Raw genomic sequence first — 7,433 nt, 5'->3', positions numbered from 1 at the left:
TTTAGCAAATGGCTGCAATATAACAAAGAGTGAAAAATTTAAGGGGGTCTGAATACTTTCCGTACCCACTGTATATCTGTATCCAGTATCTGCGTCCATCGTGTATGATTTAATTTGATGGGTTCTGGAATATTCATACATTTATTTTCTATGGGCCCAAAACGATGACGGCAGCATTGACAGGGTTATCATTTTCCTTCTGCTTTAATAGCCATAAGCACTTCCAAAAACATTCCCCCGATAAATACGTTTTTAAGGGAGGAGACATTCGCTGGCAATGAGAGAAGGACTGTGACAGGCCCATTGCTGATGATGATTTAAATGGCTAATGCAATCTGCCTCTAAAATGGCGGCCTGTCGCTGGGCAGACAGTTCAGACGTGTCTATGACAAGAAACGACTGGGATATTACAAAAGCCTGTGAACCAGAACCAGCAGCCATCATTTAGCGAGGCAGGGTGCCGGGTGATGAGTGACAGGTGAAAATGTTGACACAAGCCTTCCGAATAGCCTTTCGAACAAATTAGTTTGGCCCGCCATAATCGACACAATAAGGGGGCTTATAGCAGGAATAAATATTTGCAGGGGTAAATATCTTTGACTGATGTTGCCTGTGGTTCTTTACAGAATTTGAATTGGAGCCAGTGCATCTTTGTGTTTTGATTTGAACTTCCAGCAACTAAACAGGCTTTGAACGTTTGACAGCTGAAAGTGAAATAATATCAGATTTCATGTTTTGATGAGATGCAGCTAAATTAAATCCTTTTTTTCACACAATGTCAAAAACATCTAAGCAACAAATGTACTTTTTTGCGTGATATATAATTCCAAATGTGCTTGTCTAAACAGCATGAAAGTTGTCAAACGAGTACTGAATTGTCATTGCTGTGAGATCAAGCACTTATGACTTTGCAATTCTGTAAAAAAAAGAAAGAAAGAAGTAGACCGTACTATAGGGATGCATGAAATAGCGGTACAACATCAGTTATTAACTTTATCAGTATCAGCCAATTTTGTATAATTTATTGTAGATGCTTATTTTCTCTTATTTTTACATGTTTGCTGCAGGGTTATTATAGTTAGCTAAACTAAAACCATAAAACAATTTTTGTTACTTGAAATAAAATAAAATATAAAAAACTTAAAAAAAAATGTTTTCATCTAGTTGCCAAGGCAACATTTTTCATTTTCATGTAGTTTATATTGATATACTAAAATAACTAAAACTGAAATAAAAATTAATAAAAACTATAGACATATAAAAAAAATGACCCAAAAAAAAATACATGAAAAACATTACTAAAAAATTTAATAAAAACAGAAAATATAAAAATAAAAAGTAATGAAAAATATTAATAAAAAACATTAACGTTATCTCAATGATACTACTAATGCTGTCATTTAATGCTATAAACATACGTCACTTTTAGAATTCGTATCAAGGGCATGTGCTGCTTCAGTTAGGTTATTAGTGAGAAATAACGAGGTTATAAGAGAGAAACAATGCGGCAAGATGTGCATCCGAACGAGAGCGAGAGAGACTGCGAAGCTAGACGTTTCTTCTTATATTAACTAACGTGTACTCTATGATTAGCTCAGTGAATAATTAAAAAAACATAGACCCGGCTAGAACAAGCGGAGTGATACAAAATTGTGAAAGGGCGTTCCTGTAGTGATACCAGTACAATATCTCACGGTTCTCAACCAATCAGATTTGAGAACCAGAATGAACTGTTGTATAAATATATATATAGAAAATTGATCAGTCAATACTGATTACTTTATTGTACATGCTCATTTCTCCTATTTTTACATTTATCTTTGTTGTCATCTAATGCTTATTTACAGTCAATTTAAAAAAAATTGACAGCACAGTTAAATTTAATCTCTTCTCAGTCTCAAAATGAATAAGCATTAATTTCATGCTGAACATTACAATGCTGTGATTGATGTTGCTGTTTTTAATGTATTTAGACAAATGTAAGTATAGAATAAGGATCAGCATATCAGTATCGGCCATAATATTAGCGCATCCCCACTGCACCATCTAAATATGTACGTTTTAGTCAAGCATATGAAAATCCAGTCTGAAGTACAGTGCGAATTTAGCCGAATTTCCTCCTCGTATCTTGCATCATAATGGAATTTTCCGTGAGGTAGCAGAACAGAGCAGAGAGATCAGGAATGTGAGCAGGATGGGGCTTGTCTTCTTTTCTCTGGAATCCTACCTGCAAGAACGACTCTGTTTTACAGCGCCTGACTGGGCCGCACCTCTGCTAAGAGTGGGCCTGAGACCTCAGAGCCCCATTTCATGTTTCATTAGAGTCCTAATTAGGGCTGGACAATAATTCAATATCAATATGTATCGCGATATAATTTTTTTCAATAACGGTGATATGATTTTTAAACACATTTCCGATATTTCGATATACATTACCAGTGTTTCCCATACATTGATTTATTTGTGGCGTTTGACTAAATAGTAAAAATATTTCAAAATGTTACTGTTTTTGTTGTATTTTGGATCAAATAAATGCAGGCTTGGTGAGCAGAAGAGAATTCTTTAAAAAACATTAAAAATCGTACTGTTCAAAAACTTTTGACTGGTATGTTAGCCTATAGTTTGAAGTAAAAAATATTAATATTAATATTAATAAGGAGAGTCTGAGATTTATTTGACAGTGATTTCACATTTCTTGTTTGTATGAAGGCTAAATACCAATAAAAGGTGAACATTTATTTATTTGCGCCAGTTTTTTCCTAAAATATTATATAGTTTTATAGGAGTAGATTTCATAGAGTTGGCAAATACATTTTTCATAAGTTTGTAGGTACAGACATCTGTTGTGGCCGTTCTTGGCCGTTTTTATGAGGCTTTTTTAATAGTGTTCATATCGATATCGGAATTATATCGTATCGACCGAAATTAAGAAATATATCGTGATATAAATTTTGGCCATATCGTCCAGCCCTAGTCCTAATTATCTGTCCTCCTAATTACACCACCCCAGATTTCAAAGCAAAGCTCATTTGTGTCATAGCGAGAGACGATTAACACAAACCTCATAGAATGTTGAACAAATCCACCAACACAACATGAAGCACTTCACACACTAACCTCAGCATGTGATGGAAGATAGTCCCGTATATGTCACTCAGAGCTCTTCATTATCATGATTATAATTGTAGAACATCATATTTAACTGCCACAATAGCATGAATCGCTCATTACACAGACGAGGACACGCGATGTGTTTATTTAATGAGCAAACCTCGTAGATCCATGTAATCTTGAGAAGAGATAAGGCAACGTAACAATAGAAGAGGAATTATGAATAAACACACGTGCAGAAAAGAGAGTGAGTGTGCATGGATTGCTATTTAGGGCGCGGAAAGCATCTAGTTTTTCCTCCAGAAATTCAGTTTTCACTTTTCCTTCTGCACTTTAACCCACCCATAATACAGAGATTTATGCAGGCTTATAGCGATTCAGACCACCTATGGTCATTCTGCGCAGTGCAGAGGTGGCACATGAGACACTGCTTTATCGTTATGGGGCCAGGGTTCAGATTGTTATGTCACCAGTCTGGACTGAGGAACAACACTTAATACGTCTCTGGCTTTGTTCACAGCCTGGAGCTCTAATGAAAGTTCAGGGCTCGTCAGCTCATTCATTCTCTGTCTGCGGCGGCATCGCTGTGAAAGATCTTTCCAGCAGCAATGGAGCAGCATTTAAATCTAATAGGTGTGGCGTCTTTGTTTAAACCAAGCTTTTCGCCTTAGCCATTATCCCTCTGTTGCTATTATTGGAGAAATGTGGCTGAGATCTGCTTTGTATTACATTTTAGAAATTCTGAGAGGCTACTGAAATGAATGCCAATGTCTTTCTTGCTCTTAAAAGATTAAACATTTTGGGAAATCTGAGTATTTAATCTACTGAAGGTCAAATTGTGTTTGTAATGTCTATATATTTTTTTGCTTTGCTTTTTAATTAATATTGATTCTTCATAACTGGGTATTGCTGTGACATTACGTCTTTTGAATGTCTCAAAAGAAGATCTGATCCCAGAAGATCTGACTTTGGCTTGCAGAAAGTGCTAGAATATGGTTTTTGTGATTGGCATGTGTTCTTGCAGTTCAGTCAGTGAGAGTCACAGTAGCGCCATCTCTTGGTGCGCTTCTGAAATTGCTAAAATTGCTGAAAAAGATGATAACTGCCTTGGGACAAAATATTAAACAATTTTGGGTATCTTTGCTGTTTTATTATGTAAATAGGCATTGTTATGTCTGATTATGCAGATTTTGGGGGATGGAAATATCTTATACATTGCCAGTCATATTTCATATTTCTCTTTCTATCTAAATCTATCTTTATCTCTTCTCATTAGTTTCTTAAGCAGAAGCTATTAATAGCCTATGGAAACTGCCTCAGAGTTAAAAAATAAAGGTAATTTTGACGTTATATCTTACTTTATTCATTGTAATTGCTTTTTCTTGAAACTGTAATTTTATATGTTGCAGTTGTTATTTTATATCCTGTAATTGCAACCTTTTCTCTATATTTCACACTTGTGATGTTAATTGTCATAAACACATATATATATATATATATATATATATATATATGTATATATATATATATATGCATTTCAATTATAATATATCACACAACCATAGTTTTATTTCTCATAATTGTGATATCTCACAATTTTTTTTGTATAATTGTGAATATATCTTACATTAGTGATTTTTATATAATAATTATGACCTAATTTCTTGTAAATGTGAATTTATATTTTACTTTTGTGACATTAATTCTCCTAAATGCAGCTTTACATCTCACAATTGTGATCTTTATATCTAGAAATTGTGCTTATGTATTACAATTGTGACGGTTTCTCATAATTGCAACTTTATTTAATTACAATGGCATCTTTCCATCTCCTGAAAAAGGATAATGTTTATTTTGAACTTTCTTTCAATTTTTTTTTTACTCAAAGTTGTGATATTTGTGATGTTAATTCTTGTGGATGTAAATTTCTCACAAATATTTTATATCACATAACTGTGTGTTATTTCTCATAATTGTGGATATATCTCACAGTTGTGTTGTGTTTGTGTAACTGTTTAACATTTGCGATTTTAATTACAATTTTCTTGTAATTGTGAATGTATATCTCACAGTTGTGACATTAATTCTCCTAAATGCCCCCCCCCCCCCCCAAAAAAGTGTATTTTAAACTCTCACAATTACCTTTTTTATTTTTTCATATATGGTGGAGACGGGCTTCCATAATAACCCATATAACTAGCCTAACTTGTTCTGAGAACATAACCTGCTAAGTCTCTCACGCTTCTGAGGACTGAGCATCAGTCAGACAAATTAGCTATGACTAACAATGTTTATGTAAATACTGTCTGAATACACATGACTTTTTTCGAATGACAGGCAAATGGCAGAGAGCTGCTTCCCTCCACTCGTAATGAAAAAAAAAAATTGAATTAACGAGCAGAGATGAATTCTCTCCTCTGCAGTTGCCATAGCTTCAGAGCTGAAGGATTTTGGGATGTTTCATAATGTGGAGTCTGGTCTAATTAGAAGCAGATAATTTCTGTTGTACTAATTGTAGTCTTTAGTAATTAGTGAAGGAGTTACTTTAGAGACAGTTGCTCAAAGATTTGTTTAATATGGTGCCCATTAACAAACTTGAAAGCAGAGTTTCTCATTAACAACTTTACAGCTTCTAATTCAAGTGCTGTCTGTGGTATCTGATATATAGTATTCGCCTGCAGTCTTTCCCATCAAGCTCGCAGGTAATCAGCAACATTAATTCTGCCGTGTGCAGCGTTTTAATTGAACTATCTATTGTGCAAAGGAGATTTGTGCGAGTTGGCTAGTGTGCCTTAGCGTTCCCTCTCTCACCTGAGTGAAAGACATCTGTTATATAACGAGCATAATAACATAATGTGTTGCTTGTGATCAATTAGTGGCTGCCCACATGTTTGTGAATGTGCTAAATGTGTCTTCTAATCATCATACAGATGTTTAATTAGAGCAAAATACTGTATGTAGTATATTTGATTTTTAAAATGTCTGAAATCGTATGCATTATGCAATGATAAGTGTTTCAAACATTAGTTTATTACATTATTGATCTTAACATGCTTGTTTAATCAAGCCATTGATGTTTAGGTGTCATTTCAGAAACAAATGATTGTTTTGCATTTTTAATGAATTTTTAATATTGCTTCCAGTGATATTTCAAATCCAGTTTTTTCATTGCACCAGATATGTAAGATCAAGTCGAATGTGCTGCTTCATAGGATACAGACCCTATGTCCAAAAATGCATGTTTTCTAAATACTTATGTACTTTTAAATTCTATTTGATGGTAGTTGAGGAGAAACCCTGTAAAGCGCTTTGGGTGGACAGCAATACACAATAAAGCGCTATATAAAATGCATTCATTCATTCAATTTTTTTTTGTTTGTAATATTTCAGAATATTACTATTTTTATTGTATTTACGAACAGGAATATTCTACTAAGTTTTGCACTTTTCATTTTTTTTTGTCTACAATTTTTTTTTGGTCAAAATGTCAGATGACATTTTAGTTAACTTACTAACTTACTAAAATTCATCAATATGACTTGATTTTTGAAATTTTTTTTTTTTTACTAAATTAAAAGGATATTTTTGTAAATGGATAAAAACAAAAAAGCTGTCAAAATGAAAATTTAGATTTGCCATAACATTAATAAATACTTTTTAAAATATATTGGAATAGAAAACTACTGTATTTTTGACCAATATTTCACTTATTTTTACATTTGTATGACTTACTTTATTCAGTAGAACATAAAATAATTATATTTTGAAAAGCACTGGGGACCAAACAAGATTGAACTTCACTGACTTTAATTTTATGTACAAAAATGCTGAAATATTTTTCAAAATATCTTTGTGTTCCACAGAAGAAAGTAACTCACACAGGTTTGGAACAACATAAGGGTTCAGAATCTTTATTTTGTGGGTGAACTATCCCTTATAGTAAGACCGAGCAGTGCGCTCTGGATGTGTGCTGCAAATTTTGGCAAATGATGTAGAAAACGTACGTACTTTGCACAGTTCATACTGCAAAAATTTTCCACATCATGTGGCCTTATTTCATTTTGCGCATACGTCAGGATGCTATCGTCATACCTTAGCACTTCACACTGTCTGTGTGATTAGATCCCACAGTAGCCTGCACTTCCTCCTGCTCTATTTATTGCTCTCAGCTTGTCTCTCGTCTTCGGTGGTGAAACTCAGCCAGCACGCCTCCGAAAACACCGGAGGAGATTAGCCTCCATTTACTCCTCAATCAGCTCCCACTTTGTCCGGACTCTGACATGTAATTTGATTTCATCTTTGCCTCACGCTGGTGAATTTGC

The sequence above is a fragment of the Sinocyclocheilus anshuiensis genome, unplaced genomic scaffold, assembly GCF_001515605.1.
Source record: "Sinocyclocheilus anshuiensis isolate Anshui unplaced genomic scaffold, SAMN03320099.WGS_v1.1 scaffold1089, whole genome shotgun sequence".
NCBI classification, from domain to species: Eukaryota; Metazoa; Chordata; class Actinopteri; order Cypriniformes; family Cyprinidae; genus Sinocyclocheilus; species Sinocyclocheilus anshuiensis.
This window is presented reverse-complemented; position numbering follows the sequence as displayed.